Source organism: Heptranchias perlo, chromosome 8 (genome assembly GCF_035084215.1).
Source record: "Heptranchias perlo isolate sHepPer1 chromosome 8, sHepPer1.hap1, whole genome shotgun sequence".
NCBI lineage: Eukaryota > Metazoa > Chordata > Chondrichthyes > Hexanchiformes > Hexanchidae > Heptranchias > Heptranchias perlo.
Genome location: NC_090332.1, coordinates 35,738,642 through 35,756,338, shown reverse-complemented (window position 1 = coordinate 35,756,338; position 17,697 = coordinate 35,738,642). Strand labels below are relative to the sequence as shown.

General features: G+C 42.0%; 1 long non-coding RNA gene across 2 annotated transcripts; it reads right to left on the bottom strand.

Annotated features, from left to right (window-relative positions):
• Positions 1-2,874: 2,874 nt before the first annotated feature.
• On the bottom strand, positions 2,875-15,518 carry LOC137324194 (uncharacterized). Of its 2 annotated transcripts, none has more exons than XR_010963547.1 (3): positions 15,443-15,518; positions 14,906-15,353; positions 2,875-4,105 (listed from the first exon to the last, which is right to left on the bottom strand). It is a non-coding gene; the product is annotated as an uncharacterized lncRNA (long non-coding RNA). The 2 variants fall into 2 exon arrangements; XR_010963546.1 differs by lacking the exon at positions 2,875-4,105 and adding an exon at positions 7,465-8,018.
• Positions 15,519-17,697: the final 2,179 nt, after the last annotated feature.

Sequence of the window (17,697 nt, the reverse complement as noted above, 5' to 3'; positions counted from 1 at the left end):
CCTGCCACCTTCAACGATTTATGCACATATACCCCCAGATCTCTCTGTTCCTGTACCCCTTTTAGAATTGTGCCCTCTAGTTTATATTGCCTCTCCTCGTTCTTCCTACCAAAATGTATCACTTCACATTTTTCTGCCTTAAAGTTCTTCTGCCACGTATCCACGCATGCCACCAGCCAGTCTATATCCTCTTGAAGTCTATCACTATCCTCCTCACTGTTCCAAATTTTGTGTCATCTGCAAATTTTGAAATTGTGCCCTGTACACCCAAGTCCAAGTCATTAATATATATCAAGAAAAGCCTTTTGTCAAATGCTATTTATTTTGATATATTTCATTCTGAATTTTAACAGATAATGTAATGTACAAAATAATGTAAGCGTTTTCCAATCTGTGTCACACATGCTGATCAAAAATCTAACTTCTATCACTTTGACAATACCACTGAAAAGAATCCTCTACTAGTTATAGTGAACCATATCTCAGCAAGGAGCCATGCCATCAAGAGAAGAGATGGGGAGGGGAGGGAAGAAAGGAAAATGGCCTAGAATTTCCACATGGTGAACTGCACCGCTTTTACCTCAGAGGAAAAAGATTTGTGCCCACTGGTGGTTTAGCGAGGTATTTACGTGGGAGTTTCCTGAGTCAGCTTATTTGCGTATCCATTGGGGTAGTGATTGGTGTAAATCCTGTGCAAAACATGTGTAATTTGCTGGAGTGCACTGAAACTAGAGTGTAGGTCTTAAAAAGACAGTTCTGGCTGAACATTACAGCAGCAAACTGAGAAACAAGCAGGTAAATAAGGAAAAGTATTTGGCTCACTCACTTGACTCTCAGCTAACTTCATTGCATGTCTCATCAGCGTTTTTGTGTCACTTTTTAACAATGACTACTATAGGAGGAGCTGGAGCATGCGGCCAAACAGGGCAACAGTGCACGACACACAGGCAGAGAAGAAGATGCCACAATTTCACAGACTCTGACCTGCAAACCCCCCTTAAGGAAACTGACATCAAACTATTGGGTGTCTTTGGCAGCAAACCTGCCAGAAATGTGACTCGTAACACGTGCAAGGAGGTGGTTCTGGCATTGAGTGCCAACCTTCTCATCTCTAGGACTGCAGACATGTACCACAAAAAGTGCAGTGATCTCACTAGAGCAGGCAAGGTAGTAAACCCGTCAATCTCTCATTTCTTTGATGGGCACCAGCACACCCTTCACCCTCTAAAAGTAACAGCTGTACAACTAACCCTTCACAATGCACTCTAGTTAAGGGGGGCACGAACTCGGCATCTTAAACTATAGCTACACATCTTCCCTAACAGCAATTACTAAAACCCTTTCCTCCACGTTAACAGGCTGATGCCCCCACATCTCTTGGTCCCATGCCAATTGGCACACATTCCTCAACTGCCAGCCTTCCCCACATTTGCTCAATCTTGTTGCAGGAGAAATTGCCCACAATGGCAGGGCAGCAGAGGGGGCATCCCCAACTGTAACAGCTCATGTCCTATGAGGAGAAGGCCATGAGGATCATGGGAAGGCACGCTGCCCTTGCCATGAGAGATGGCCAGAGTGGGGCATATTGCCGGTGTCAGGTTAATGACTGAATACCTACACTGTCGCTCTGGCATCTCTATGAAGCACCACATAGCCACAAACTTCCAGTCCCTTCTCTGCCTCCTTAGTCCCAAGACGCTAATGCTCATTCGTTCTTAGCTTCCTCCTTTCCTGCAGACCCACCACAGCAACAAGGATACAGGAGGAGGAAGATGATGATGAGGAGGAGGAGGAGGAGGAAGAGCAGAAACACAACTACCTCCTTCTGAGCTATGGTGATGAGGAGTAGGATGATGAAGCGGGAGATGAAGGAAATGAAGTCGGACTCATGCCCGACCATGAGTTTCTGCATAGATCACATGCCACATGTACCTTGCATTTCTTGCTTCTTCAGTACAAAACCTAGGCTGACAGTATTGAAGGAGTGCAGCACTGTCAGAGGTGCCACCTTTCGGATGTGACGTTAAACCGAAGCCCCATCATCCCTCTCAGGTGGACGTAAAAGATTCCATGGCACTAAGAGCAGGGGAGTTCTCCAATATTTACCCCTCAACTAACATCACTAAAACAGATTTTCTGGTCATTCTCGGATTGCTGTTTGTGGGACCTTGTGTGCAAATTGGCTGCTGCGTTTCCTACATTAAAACAGAGACTATGCCTCAAAAGTATTTAATTGGCTGTAAATGAGGTCGTGAAAGGCGCTATATAAATGAAAGTCTTTCTTTCTTCTTTCTTCACTCTCATGCATCAGCTCATATTTGTTCACCTATGGGAATTAGCTATGGTTAGTCACGATTGTCATTGGGTGATTCACTGAGCATGAGGGAGCTAAAGGAATGGGAAGTGAATAAGGACGTGCCCCCTACCCAGTGGAAGTTGAGGAAAAGGCTGCCTATGACTTCGGAGTAGTAGGACCCAGAGCTCATGTGTACTCATCAGAAAAGAAGTATGTTCGAGGAACTTTGTACGTATGTACAGGCTCTGAGGTCAGTCTCTAAGGATGTGGCTTTTGAACTTACAGCTTTTATTTGTGGCAACATCAGGGAAACTTTGTCTTTGTTGCGGGCACCAGTGGAGAAGATGGCAGCTTCATTGAAATCAGCAATTTTATGGCAGAAACGACTTGTGCCCCATATTCCTGCTACAAAAAGTTACTAACTCCAAATACACACCAGAAATATGCTGAAAACAGTGAGGAAATTCACCTCTAGTGTATTTATTGTAGCATATTTATGTGAAAAGATGCAGACAAGAGTTCTACAGTTTAAATTATAAAAAGAGGAAAAGGTACAATCGAGAAATTCACAGTTGAAATATAAATTTATTTGAAATGACTGAAAGTAACCAAACATGTAGAACCTATTTTTTCCCAGATTTATACTGCTCTGTTCAGTTACTAAGTATTCACTGAGATTCAGTAACAGATTAAGTAAAATCTGAGTTATAAGTCGCACTTTCATTTATATTTTACATCCTGTGAATATCAGGCATGACTTATTTACCAGTGTAATTTATAATACAGATTTTTACACTGCTTTATTCTACTGTGCTGTCATACATAAATGATAGTGAGGAGAAAGCACGCACACAATTTATTGTTTATGACATTGCCATATATCATCTTTAGTACTATATCTGTGGAATGTTGCTAAAGCCTGAAGGACACTCTGTTTAAATCTTTTGGGTGTTTCTTGAACATCTGATTCCACAAAGAGGCAAGCTGTGAGGAAATGAAGTGTTACCAGCAATAAAACACTAGAAATTAACAGATCTTTATTAACCCCAATCTCTCAGTGATTCAGCAGTTTTCAATCTGAATATTTCCAGAGTCAACTGCAAGGTACAAACCAATCTTTTCTTGCTGATAGTCCAAAATATTCCAACCATTGTTGTGTGTCTGAACAAGAGTCATTAATAAACCTGCTTTACTGAATGTCATAGCATTTGTGACTATTTTCCAATATTTTAAATTACTTTCTCCCTCCGAGATCTCTGTGTTCCTCCAATCTTGGCCTCTTGTGCATCCTCGATTTTAATCACTCCACCATTGGCTGCCGTACCTTCAGCTGCCTAGGCCCTAACCTTGGAATTCCCTCCCTAAACCTCTCCGCCTCTCTACCTCTCTCTCCTCCTTTAAGACGCTCCTTAAAACTTACGTCTTTGACCAAGCCTGTTCTAATATTTCCTTATGTGTCTCGGTGTCAAATTTTGTTTGAAAACACCGCTGTGAAGTGCCTTACAAAGTTAAAGGCGCTATATAAATGCAAGTTGTTGTTGTTGGTTTAAATGTTGCCATGCCCTGCACTGCTGGCAGAGCCTCACAAAGTTTACCTTTATTTGTAGAACTACGTTAGCAGAGAGAAGCATCAGTTTAGTGCTAGTAAATTTTTGTTGACGATCACAATTCCAAGTAGTATCTTGTTTGAGGGCCAACTCTCCCCACAGGAAGAGAAAAATATAAATGAGCTACTCAAATTCACCTCTCAGCGGCTGACCATGGATTAGTACTGTCGATGACCCCGTGGCAGTTCTTCAGCTGAAGTAGCTGTATTGTAGGAGACAGAAAAGAGAGGAGAAAAATAAACTACTGATTGGGAGGGGAAGAAACTTTTATTTCTATCTATTTGTGTTTTCTCTGTCCATTCTCTCTCCCTTTCTAGCACTCTCATACTGAATTTCTGTTCCTGGCCCATCCACGCATGGGGATGACGCCTGTGTTAGTATTCATTGGATTTGTGTCCTTGCTAGGAATAGAAACAGAGAATGCATGGAGCACTAGGTGTGTTGATGGCTACAGGTGAAGAGCAGCCAGGCTGCAAGTGACCCATAGTTCATATTGTGACTTACTACAGTATTAATCCAAACTGGCTGATTTGGATCTCTAGAAGAATTTAACCCAAGCTGGATTTAGATGCACTTTGGATAGCATGTTCCTTTAAAAAATATAGCAGGAATCTCTGCACTGTATATTTTGTTTTTAATTCAGATTTTTACCATTCCTGTTATTCCTGGCGTACTATTGTCAGTAATACAATTTGTTGTACTTGTAAGAAGCGATTGTCCTTTATATTGAGAGTGCACTGTGCATCACATTATGTACTTACGAATCAATCACAAGGCTGATTCTTGTTGCCTGTCACTCATATCCAAGCCAACCTTTAACACCAATATTCCATCTATTCTGTTTGCATCTGACAGATTTTTGGGATCAAACTGTTAACATTAAAGTGCTTAAAGGCACAGTGAAGTGTAGTTGTATGAAGTTATTCTATTCTATTATGTGTCAGCTTGGCTCATTTAGTAGCACTATCACCTTTGACTTTGAAGTTTATGGGTTCAAGCCCCATTTGATGAGATAAGCATATAATCCAGAGTGACGCTAGTCCAATACTCAGGGATTGCTACATTGTTGGAGGTGGTGTTTTTCAACAAGATGTTGAACCGAGGCCCGGTCTGCATCCTGAAGTGGATGGAAAGATTATTTAAATATAATTATTTAAAGAAGAGTATAGATTGTTCTTGATGTCCTAACCAATATTTCTCCCTTAAATCAACATTATCAAAAACAGATTAACTGTTCATGGGAATTTTGTCTACTATGTTTGCCTATATGACATCAGTGACTGCATTTAAGAATAATTCATTAGTCATGAAGCGTTTTGATAATGTGGTATATAAATTCAAATTCTTTCAGTGGGCTAGTGTATAAACAAACAGGCAAGGTTAATTTAGGTATGAGTACTTTCAGGTCTCATTAAAAGCGAGATATCCATTATTGACAATAAATGGTTAAACATTTTTCAATTCTTCAGAAATGTATGCACAATTAAACTCCAGTTATAGAATTGGAAGATTAGAAGACTCTACTCAATGGGAATTTGATTCATGGACACTACTCCATTTTTCTTCAATATCAAATGCTGCACACTCTTCTAAGTGTGTTTTGAGAAGTCATACTGCAATAGTTTAGAGGGGTTCTATCAGAAGAGGTTTCTTTTTAAGAGGTGCTCTATTAGCAGGGGCAGCGTTCAGACTGCGCAACCCAAGCAATGGCATGGGACCCTGAGCCAGTCAGGGGCCCTGAGTGGACCCAGTGATAAGTTTGATTAGTAAAATGGAGAAGCGTCAAACGGAACCTTTGCATGGGACCCCTACAAGGCAAACACCGCCTCTGTCTAGTGATGGAGTAATGATGTGTGTTATGTCAATGGTGCTGGTGTACCACACAGCCCTATAGTGAAGGATTCTATATTTATATTAAATCGTCTGAATAGAAAGGCAAAATAAAATAGGCTCCCAGTTGTTAATGCTGAGTCCAAGACAGTTAATCTCCGGTAAGATGTATTATGTAGCTGGATAAAAATATTATGTCCTTGCTATCTATGTAAGGGTTACTGAATTGATGATACCAAAACATCATTGCATTATAATGGCACACAATATAATTACTTCCATGTCCTACCAGAGTAGAAATATATTGTTCTACCATATTGGAACATGTACTAATTATATTACAATGCAGCACATGAGGTTGCCTGAATTTATACACCATGGCTCACATAATTTTACTTCCCTAAAGCACTGTATACTATTGTATACTTATTCTCTTCTACAGTAGGAGTGCAGAAATATTTTTTGATTTAAAGTTAATCCAATCTTGACCAGTTCCATTTATCCCTCTGTGGCACTTAGCATTCTAGTCAAATCTGTCCATTCCCCTGGCAATTTTTTCAAATCTGAGGCAACAATGTCCCTGGGGAGAGTAGAGAGGCTATTTTCTGTGCTAACTATTTCATTGGCATTTTAGAGAGACTGTCCTTGCCAAGCCTTATATCCTACAGTGGGATTCTGTTTTGGATTTCAATCCCAAAGCTCATTCAATTAATCTGAATTTTAACCATACAATAAGAGGATTTTATAAAGTTTTATTGCGAGATCTCGTAAGCTTCATACTTATGAAGTTTTGTGTATGGAAGTATCCATAATACCAATAGTCTGGTGGATTAGGTGTGCGATATGATTGAAAAGAAAATGGTCCCAACCATCTTTTCTGAGCAGCCAAAAGAGCTCATATTTAATACATATAAAATGTCCATGAGACAGATTTCACAGCATTGAGCCCACTATCTCAGGCACTTCCTGTTAGCGTCTGTTGACTGACTCTTGCTATTCTATTCTCAATGGTCATCCCCTGCTGGGTTAATTGCTGCTTTTTGTTTTGTTCCTTTGAGATCTATGAGAAACAAACACTGCACAAAGTATAATTATTTTATGAGACCATTGCAGAACAGGCAGTGCACAGCAAAGCACCAAAATAAAAAACAGATAGTACAGCTCTATGAATACAAGCTGTAAAATGGATAGTTACTTTATGATGCCAAAAAGGAAACATATGTTTCAAATGCTCTATATAAAACATGGTTTAAAAGAGAAGCCGATGACAAAGGTTAATGAATAACACGTGCAGGAAGATTTATTGTAAGGAAAGGTTATGGTCTGTGGCTGCATTAATGATTAAAAGCAGTGCTTTTTCCAATACCGCCCATATGTGGATTTCCGTAGCCTTGTTAAACATATATCTGGGTTTATAGCAATACTTCATTTACCGCAAGAAGGTATACAGATACTATCTTGCTGGCTGCAGCATGCATCTTGCCTCTGTAGTGTACCAATCTAGACAGAAATTTAATTGCTGTACGTTGATGAAAAAAGTTACCACATGATCACACACCATACAAGTTATGACAACAAAGGTATGTTGTTTGCAAGAAAATGAACTGTGGCATGACCTCATTTATATGTTAAAGGAAAATCTTATGTAATACACTCCCAGCTGAATTAGAGTCAGAATTCAACCTCAAAACCTTCAAATAAAAGACGAAACTTTATTTTGAAATTACAGCATCAATGAGTTAAGCAGAAAGAAATGCAAATGGTGGTGTCCCCTTGATTTATATCCTCTACTGTGTTATTATTGTAAGCTGCCCTTGGGCAAGACCAATTGTAAATAAGCTGCAAAGCCCATCTGGGATATTTTGTACAAGCATCTTTAATAATTAGAAAAAATGAGATGTAGTTTAAAAAAAATAAGACTAGCACACTTCATTAACATATTAAATACATTTTAAATCAATTCCCCTTCAGAGTACGAATGTAGGGTTGATATATCCCATAAAGGCATAAGGTGCACTTGGAGAGCATGGGCTTAATATTTTAATCAAAGAATTATGAAAATGAAAGAAGCCTGCACCAAGCACTGGGAGAAAAGTGCTGAAAAATATTAAAATAAATTCTGAACACAAAGAGGCATGCAGAGGATTGCAGGTAGAGTTTCAATCCTAAGACCACTGACAGACCAAGGGAAACAGCTTTTGTAAGTTTTCAGCTCAAGCTCACTGACACTGAAAATAACGGGCCAGAAATTGCTCACATCGGCGTGGCAACGTTTGCAGCAGCTCCTGCGGATAAAAAGCACAAATTTACTCACCGCGGATCCGTGGCATAGACTTTCATGATTTTGAAGCTTTGAAACAAATCGCGACATCAGCCCAGCCTCTGAACAGCGTGGGTTGATTCGCATGGGGAAATGTCTGTGAGAATGGAAGTCACACCCACAAGCAGGCAAGTAGAAATCATTCATTTAAAGAAAACTTCAGTATGTCAGTGTAAATAAAAATTTAACATATCTTCTTATAAAAAGCCAAGCAAATTATTTAATTTAATCAAAAATTAAAAGTAAAAAAAAACATTATTTTTTAATTTTTTAAAACAAATTTTAATGATCAAAAAATATTAAAATAAGAGTAATATGACATCCCACATTTTTAAAATTTAATTTCTAGTTTTTTCGCAGTCATTAGGAGTTATCGTGCTTTTAAAAAGTGGTGCAGAGCTGGTATTTTTTCAGCGTACCTTTTGGTGGCGTATGTATTTTCGTTCAAGCTGGGCAGATGGGTAAGTTTATGATTTTTGAATGATTTCAGTGATTGAAGCGTACCATGCCCCTTTAATTTGCAGCTGTCAAACCACTGGCAAACCAACGGGAGCAAGTTCACCTTTCCCAGGTTTTGTGCGCATTCATGAACTTGCTTCCTGGATTTGCCAGCGAAGAGAGAGGACACCATTGAGGCACGGTGTCTGGAGGTGAGCGATTTCTGGCCCAAGACTTACATGACAGTATTTAAACATCAGGACTAGCTTTATTACTCTAATACTAATCCTAAACTACTAAAACAAATGGCCCAACCATCTTCAGCTGCTTCATCAATGACCTTCCCGCCATCATAAGGTCAGAAATGGGGATGTTCGCTGATGATTGCACAGTGTTCAGTTCCATTCGCAACCCCTCAAAAAATAATGAAGCAGTCCGAGCCCGCATGCAGCAAGACCTAGACAACATCCAAGCTTGGGCTCATAAGTGGCAAGTAACATTCGCGCCAGATAAGTGCCAGGCAATGACCATCTCCAACAAGAGAGAGTCTAACCACCTCCCCTTGACATTCAACAGCATTACCATCGCCGAATCCCCCACCATCAACATCCTGGGGGTCACCATTGACCAGAAACTTAACTGGACCAGCAATATAAATACTGTGGCTATGAGAGCAGGTCAGAGGCTGGGTATTCTGCGGCGAGTGACTCACGTCCTGACTCCCCAAAGCCTTTCCACCATCTACAAGGCACAAGGCAGGAGTGTGATGGAATACTCTCCACTTGCCTGGATGAGTGCAGCTCCAACAACACTCAAGAAGCTCGACACCATCCAAGATAAAGCAGCCCTCTTGATTAGCACCCCATCCACCACCCTAGACATTCACTCCCTTCACCACCGGCGCACTGTGGCTGCAGTGTGTACCATCCACAGGATGCACTGCAGCAACTCGCCAAGGCTTCTTCGACAGCACCTCCCAAACTCGCGACCTCTACCACCCAGAAGAACAAGAGCAGCAGGCACAAGGGAACAACACCACCTGCACGTTCCCCTCCAAGTCACACAACATCCAGACTTGGAAATATATCGCTGTTCCTTCATCGTCGCTGGGTCAAAATCCTGGAACTCCCTTCCTAACAGCACTGTGGGAGAACCGTCACCACACGGACTGCAGCGGTTCAAGAAGGCGGCTCACCACCACCTTCTCAAGGGCAATTAGGGATGGGCAATAAATGCCGGCCTCGCCAGCGATGCCCACATCCCATGAACGAATAAAAAAAAACTTATGTTAAACTTGTATAAAACCTTGGTTAAACCACACCTGAAGTACTGTGAACTGTTCTGGTCTCCATTTTATAAAAAGGATATAGAGGCACAGGAGAAGTTGCAAAAAAGATTTACTAGGATGATACCAGAATTGAGAGGTTATACCTATCAGGAAAGTTTGAACAGGCTGGGGCTTTTTTCTTTAGAAAAGAGAAGACTGAGGGGTGACCTGAAAGAGGTCTTGAAGATTATGAAAGAGCTTGATAGGGTAAACATAGAAAAAATGATTCCACTTGCGGGAGAGACCAGAACTAGGGGTCATCAATATAAGATAGTCACTAATAAATCCAATAGGAAATTCAGGAGACATTTCTTTAGCCAGAGAGTCGTTAGAATGTGGAACTCACTACCACAAGGAGTAGTTGAGGCGAATAGCATAGATGCATTTTAGGGAAAGCTAGATAAACACATGAGGGAGAAAGGAATAGAAGGATATGCTGATAGGGGTAGATGAAGTAGGGAGGGAGGAAGCTCCTGTGGAGTATAAACACTGGCATGGACCAGTTGGGCCGAATAGCATGTTTCAGTACTGTACATTCTATGTAATTCTATGTATGTAAACACATTTTTAAATATTAGAATACATAAACAATTCACCTATGCTCACTGTTATCTCTTTTCCTCTTATTGTCTCTTCACTATTTTTTCTTTCCTTTCCTTATGCTCATTTCATTTTTTCTATAACTTTTTCTAACCTTGTTTCCCTCAGTTATTTAAAGTTTAAAATCTTTTCTTTGCCATTTTTTTGATCCCACCATCTATTTTAGAGGTGGGTTAACTTTTTAAAAAGTCCAATTTGGTTGGCTAAAAAAACAGCTCCAAAGACTAATTTTTCAACCAATCAATTAGTAAAGAACTCAGGATTGACTTGGTTACTTTTAGGTCTGAACAATCCTTGATCTGTTTTTCCACATGCATGAATATACTATGCTTTAAAACGCAACATTTAAAGTAATTCTCTTTTAACAAACCCTTTCTGCGGAAATATGGTTAAAAGATCCCAAAACGTGCCATTTTCCAGGCACGATCTCCACCACCACCCCCCCCACCCCGCCCCCGCCACAGTAATGGACTGCTCTCCCTCTGGCACTGAAGTTTGCTCCAGATCAGAAGTTGAGAATAGTTATAGCCTTCTGTGGCCTTCACAATTTTGCACTTCAGGAAAGGATGAACAACATGACCTGCACTCCAAGTACTCCTCAGTAACTCCTGATTATTGTCACACACCCTCTGAATAGAGTAGAAGCCTTCCTGTTGACATGGTTAAGTGGGTGTTCTGTGGGCACCCTCCAAGCAATGGGCGTGTGATTGATTGCATCCTGAGCCTTGCAGAAGCCAGAAACCCCATAAAACTGTATGGGCCTATCTCGGTGCTGCCTTGCTGTAATGCCAAATTAGCCTGTTCTCTTGTAAAGGGTGCCAGTGACCTGACAAATGCCCGCCCATATTGCACCCTGGCTGATGCTACACAGAATCACCGTGGCATAGATGCTAAGAGCGACAGTCACTTTCATAGCCACCGAGAGAGCAGTGAGGACAGATGAGCATGGCTTGAGGTTTTCCTGCAGCACGTCACAAAGATGTATTATTGTCTCTTTATTGAAGTGTACTTCACTTACGTACAACTCCTCAGAAAGATCCTCATAAGATCTGTATGTTCCAAGGCGGGTTATATCTGGTGGGCTGCATCCTCCTTAAATGGTGCCTGACTCTCCTTAGCTTCACCTTGTGCTACTCCTCCTCCTCTTCCATTATGACAATGACAAGCAATGGTATGCCCATAGGAAAAGCCATATCTGTTGCTGAGAAGCCCTGGCTGGAAGTGGAGGGAGGGAAGGTCTAAAAATATGCCGGTGGGCTGAGCCTGTCAGAAACAAAAGTAGGTATTCATAGTCAGAAGTCCAATAAGACCTCTTTAAAAAGTGTTTCCCAGTTGCAGAAATCAATGTTTAAACTCTCCGTGCTCTTCAGGCTCACAAACTCCTCACTTCTGCCTTGATCAGTTGATCCGGCAGCTGTTATGCCTCATATATTTCAGTCGTACTTATCCAGAGTGCATTAGCAGTGAAAACTCAGGAAACTCGCAGCTGCTATGCCACTGTGTCTTACTATGACATATGATAAAGAGGTCATTGGGGACTTGGAGGGCGGATCATTGGAAAGCTCAAAAAGCACATGGGATCTTCGGGGAAATGTTTTAATGGCGCAAAGTGAACAGAAACTCTTCCACCCAATTTTCCTCCCTAAAAACGTTCCTGCACTGTTTATACACCGCTAGTATGCTGAAAATGGGAGGAAATTGCCCCTTTCATGTCTTAATAGATACAATATATTCTAGTAAGGAATGCACAAAGATATGATTAGTGAAAACTTGAAACTAGAAAGCTTACCTATATGGAGTGGTAAGCTTATTCTCCTCTCTTATATAGTGAAAAAATTACTGAAATTACAATATATTTGGTAAACTGCAGTATGGTCCTCGTAGCTATAATTACAGCTCCAGCTAATTAATTAACCTTAATTGTAGAATTGCTTTTAATGGAAATTGCTCTTCTCCAGGATTCACTTTTGACTGCTTTTGGTCTAAGACTTTGTAAATAGTGGCTGAAGTTCCTTAACAAAATGTATTAACCAATATCCTTTAACAGCTTAAAGTCTTTGTTAAAATAGCAGGAAGGGGAACATCAATGTCTCAAGGCATTTATTACCAATATCACTCAAGTACCATTTCAACCCTCATAGTCTCTTATGATCAGCCAACGAAATGTTACATAATTGCCATAACATTGATTGAATTATCATCCTTTCATTTTCTTGTTCTAACTCTACATTAACAATGAGGTGAATTTCTTCACCATTTCTGCATACAGACCTGGAATGGTGTCGGATTGATTTCAAATGAAGAAATTTGGGTTGGAAGTGATTTCCAGATTTGTGCATCTTGAAATAATTTCCCCCGAAGAGCAGCAATGTTTAGAGAGAAGGAAAATCAGGCAGCATGGCAAAATACTGCAGCCAACTAGATATTACACTCCCAAATCTACAGGCAGCACAGCTCCTATGAAGACCTCTCAGAAGAAGGGTTTGATTCACCAAAGCTGCCATTGGCCTTCTCTGTGACCTTATCAATAAAATTCTGAAGCCACACTCATCTGCCAGCACTGTTCTATCTGTGACTCTGAAGGTCACCACTCCACTCAGCTTTCACAGCTTGGGCTTCTTTCAGGCAAGCACAGGCGATCTCTGCAGTTAAAAAAGCATACGGATCCTAGGCTTTATAAATAGAGGCATAGAGTACAAAAGCAAGGAAGTTATGTTGAACCTTTATAATACACTGGTTCGGCCACAATTGGAGTATTGTGTCCAATTCTGGGCACCGCACTTTAGGAAGGATGTGAAGGCCTTAGAGAGGGTGCAGAAAATATTTACTAGAATTGCTCCAGGGATGAGGGACTGCTGGAGAAGCTGGGGTTGTTCTTCTTAGAGCAGAGAAGGTTAAGAGGCAATTTGATAGAAGTGTTCAAAATCGTGAAGGGTTTAGATAAAGTAGATAAAGAGAAACTGTTCCCATTGATGGAAGGGTTGAGAACCAGAGGACGCAGATTTAAGGTGATTGGCAAAAGAACCAAAGGTAACATGAGGAAAAACTTTTTCACGCGGTGAGTTGTTATGATCTGGAATGCGCCGCCTGAAAGGGTGGTGGAAGTAGATTCAATCATGGTTTTCAAAAAGGAATTGGATAAATACTTGAAGGAAAAAAATTTGCAGGGCTACGGGGAAAGGGCAGGGGAATGGGACTAACTAGATTGCTCTTACAAAGAGCCGGCATGGGCTTGATGGGCCGAATGGCCTCCTTCTGTGCTGTAACCATTCTATGATAAACTAGGGATCAGTAAGGGCATGCAAACATCACGTCACATACTTCAGCCCTTTACAGAGGATCAGCCCATTGATGGCACCCATGATGCATTGAAGGCACCCACAGAGTACATGTTCATCTATGTGAACAGGAATGGATTCCGCTCCATGAATGTGTAGAAAGTTTGTGATGCCACTCAGAGGATCCTTCATATCAACAGTCATTATGCAGGAAGCTGCCTTCATCCTCTCGCATTCAGCACTCCCTCATCTCTTCAGTAAAGAAAATTATATAAACAGATGGCTACTGAGCAACAAGACATACCCCCTGCTGCCATGGCTGATGCCCCCACTCCGACTACCCAAAAACAAGAGGAGCAGTGCAAGAGGCCCATGCAGCTACCAGGCTGGTGACTGAGAGAACCACAAGGGTGCTAAATGCATGCTTTTGATGTCTGCATCAGGTGGAGCTCTCCAGTATGTGCCAGATACGGTCTCCAGAGTTATCATCACAAGCTATACACGTCACTACTTTGTCATCCAGGAAGGGCTGTGGCTTGACATGGCTGAAGAAGTGGTGCTGGGTCCAGAAGATCCTGAATTGTAGGGCTCTGAATATGTGGACTACATCCATTCAGAGGACAAATACCTGGCAAAATCTTCACTACGGGATTCAGTCTACCTGGACACCACAGCCTGACCTCCTTCTACCCACTTGCCAATAAAGAGATATTCCCTGAAACCTCTACCCACCTTACCACATGACAACACAAGAGCCATCTTTGTCCATAATCATCACTTGAGTGAATAACTCAATAACAAATGATTACTCCTTTTCCTGTATAACAATAACCTCCATCAATAACAAAGCACAAGATAACTGCACATTTTACTTTAATGCAATAATGGCCCAGTGCAAATAAACAGTCACCCTATTCTTTTCCAACCCTAGGCTTCCCTTACATGCCTAGACATTCCTTTCTATCTTCTATTCTAGTGCTCCTCTCTCCCAGTCACCAGCTCAAAAACTTTTAATCCAGGAGGAATTAGATAATTTTAGTGAGGATGGTAGACCCAGAGGAGTGGAAAGTGGGGGAAGGAGTGCTCCCTTAGCAGTGGAGGCTGTGGAGAAGGCTGTTGAGAAGGCTGTCTATGGCTGCAGCATTGTAGGAACAAGACCTTACGGGCATTCGCCTGAAAAGAGGGATGTTTGAGGAGCTTCATACCTACCTGCAGAATCTGAGGATAATCTACCAAGGTATGCGGCAACTGACGGGTGTGAGTATTGTGTCAACAGCCCACCTTTGCAGCAACATCTCCGAAGCTTTGTCTTCCTTGCAGGCACCAATGCAGCAAGTGGCAGCAGGTCCCAAGATAAGAGGCAGTCAGGGACCAGTCAGGGCCTCCAACTTGTCAGCTCTGATTAAATTGTTGAACTTCTTTCAGCAATGTTCTGCACTCCTGGGAGTGGTGGAGTTGGCAGTCAGTACCAATACCACCTCCCTCCAGGTGGCAGACTGATATTCCCGGCCAGTGGATTGCAGACCCAGGATGCTGTGTCTCTTGGCTTCAATCATTCAGGAGGGCTTGGGAGCCCAGAGAAGTTCTGGGCCTTTTCTTGGCTATAGCTCTGCCCTGCTTCCCTCTGGGCAAAGATGTCCTTTGATTGATCAAATTGCTGTCAAAATATAATCAAGAATTTGGTTAGAAAAGCATTGAAGTAATTTGAGAGATAAATGAATGAGGGAAGCAGTGTTTGTGACTTACCTATTGGACTCCCAGTGTGCTGCTGAAGAGTGCAGGCTGAACAGCACTTTTAAAAAGCTGCACATAAAACTTCCGGGAGGCTCAGCTGCTTAAACCCATTTTGCATGGGTGTTTGAACCAATGATATGCAAATGAGCATCCCAGAAAACTTCTGTGTTTCTCCCTCTAGAGGCCAGTGATACACAAAGCACCTTTCTTAAAGATCCAGCAGTGGTATAAACGATGTTGACTCTGCATAGTGTGGCGGAATCCACTACTCACTTGTATGGTTCTCATGCATGGCATTGACACTCTGTCGTCAACCATGGAGCGTGTGGTCACCTCGATGGCTATTGCAGCTGAGCCTCCATGCAAGAGTCTGTGAGACCTGGGGTGTTTATACTGGAGCCATGTAAGCTCTGGGTTCAACCATTTCCTCTGCCTTGGACAGGCGGGGGGACCATATGGGCTTCATTTGGACCACTGATCTCTAGGAATGCTGAGCCGCAGCCAACTAACGGGGACAATCATGCAATGGGAACAGAACACGTTGCCATCTCTCATGATAATATCACTTCTGTACCTTTACAACTCTTGAACTAATGCCTACCCTGGTGCCAGAAAGCATCCTAAGGCCAAACCTTTCTATATGACATTTTATAGCCTTATATTTTTTGATTTCCTTTGATTTCATAGTTTGAATCTCTATATAAATGGTTTTATAAGAAATTAGAAAACAAAGGAGTCAGTTGACAGGTTTTTTTTAAATAAAGCAACTGAAACAAATACCCTAAAAATAAAAGCCCTTTAATTCATGGTGACACATGGTTGGCCTGAGTTATAATTGCAGTCGGGTCCAAATGACATCATCGGAATCCGACATGCATACGTAAAGAAGGACCCCGCCGACTCTGGGCAGGTGTCATTGCTGCCTGCTCAGGAGAGCAAGTTAAAATCACGGACAGCAGAATCTTGGTGGCTCCAGGGCGGGTTATTAACTCGGGGAAATTTACTGGGCAGGTAGAGTTAGAATCACCCCAATGTTTCAGAACTGAATGCAGGAAACCAGAGATGGGGACACAGTAATAGATAGTCAGGTGGGAGTGGCCCTGTGAGTCCTCAACATTGACTCGTGGCTTCAGGTCAAACAAGTTCAAGGAGACCTCCTGCTGATCACCATCTACCAACCCCCTTCAACTAACAAATCAGTATCCCTCCATGTTGAATTTCACTTGGAAGAAGCTCCGAGGGAAGCATGGGCACAGAATGTACTCTGGATGGAGTTCAATGTCTACCACCAAGAATGGCTTGGTAGTACTACCATTGACCTAGCTTTCTGAATCTTTAAGGACAGCTGCCAGACTGGGCCTACATTAGGTGATGAGTGATCTAATATGAAGAAGTAAGCTACTTGACCTCATTCTTACCAACTTACCTGTTGCAGACACCTGTCTACAATAACATTGGTAGAAGTGACCATCACATAGTCCATATGAAGACAAAGCCTCATCTCTGCAGCAGGGAAGTCCTCTATCATTAGCACAACCACCATGCTAAGTAGGATAGACTAAGGACAGATCTAGCACCTCAAAACTGGGCATCCATGAGGCTCTGTGGGCCATCAGCAGCATCAGAATTGTATACCACCACAATCTGTAACCTCATGGCCCAGCACATCCCTCATTCTTTCATCGCCATCAAGCCAGGAGACAAACCCTGGTTTCATGCAGGGTGTAGAAGAACAGCATGAGGCATACCTTAGAATAAGGTACGAAGCTAGTAAATCTACTATATAGGACAGTGTGCATACTAAACATCAAAAGCAGCAGAATGTAGACAAAGCTAAGCAGTCCCACAAGCAATGGTTCAGAGCAAAGCTCTGTAGGCCTACCACATCCAGTTGAGAATGCTGGTGGACAACCTGGCACCTAATAGGAAGAGGAGACTCCATGAACATCCCCATCCTCAACCATGGTAGAGCCCAGCAAGTGTGCGCAAAGCTGAAGTGTTTGTAATTGTCTTCAGCCACAAGTGGCGAGTGGATGATCGTACTCAGCCTCCTTCACATGACATTAAGAAGTGGCTGAGTCCACTGGACACAGTGAAGGCTATGGATCCTGACAACATCCTAGCTGTAGTGCTGAAGACCTGTGCACCAAAGCTAGCTGCTCTCCTAGCCAAGCTGTTCCAGTATAGCTATGGCACTAACATTTACCTGACTGTGGAAGATTTTCCAGATATGTCCTATACACAAAAGAAAGGATAAATCTAACCCA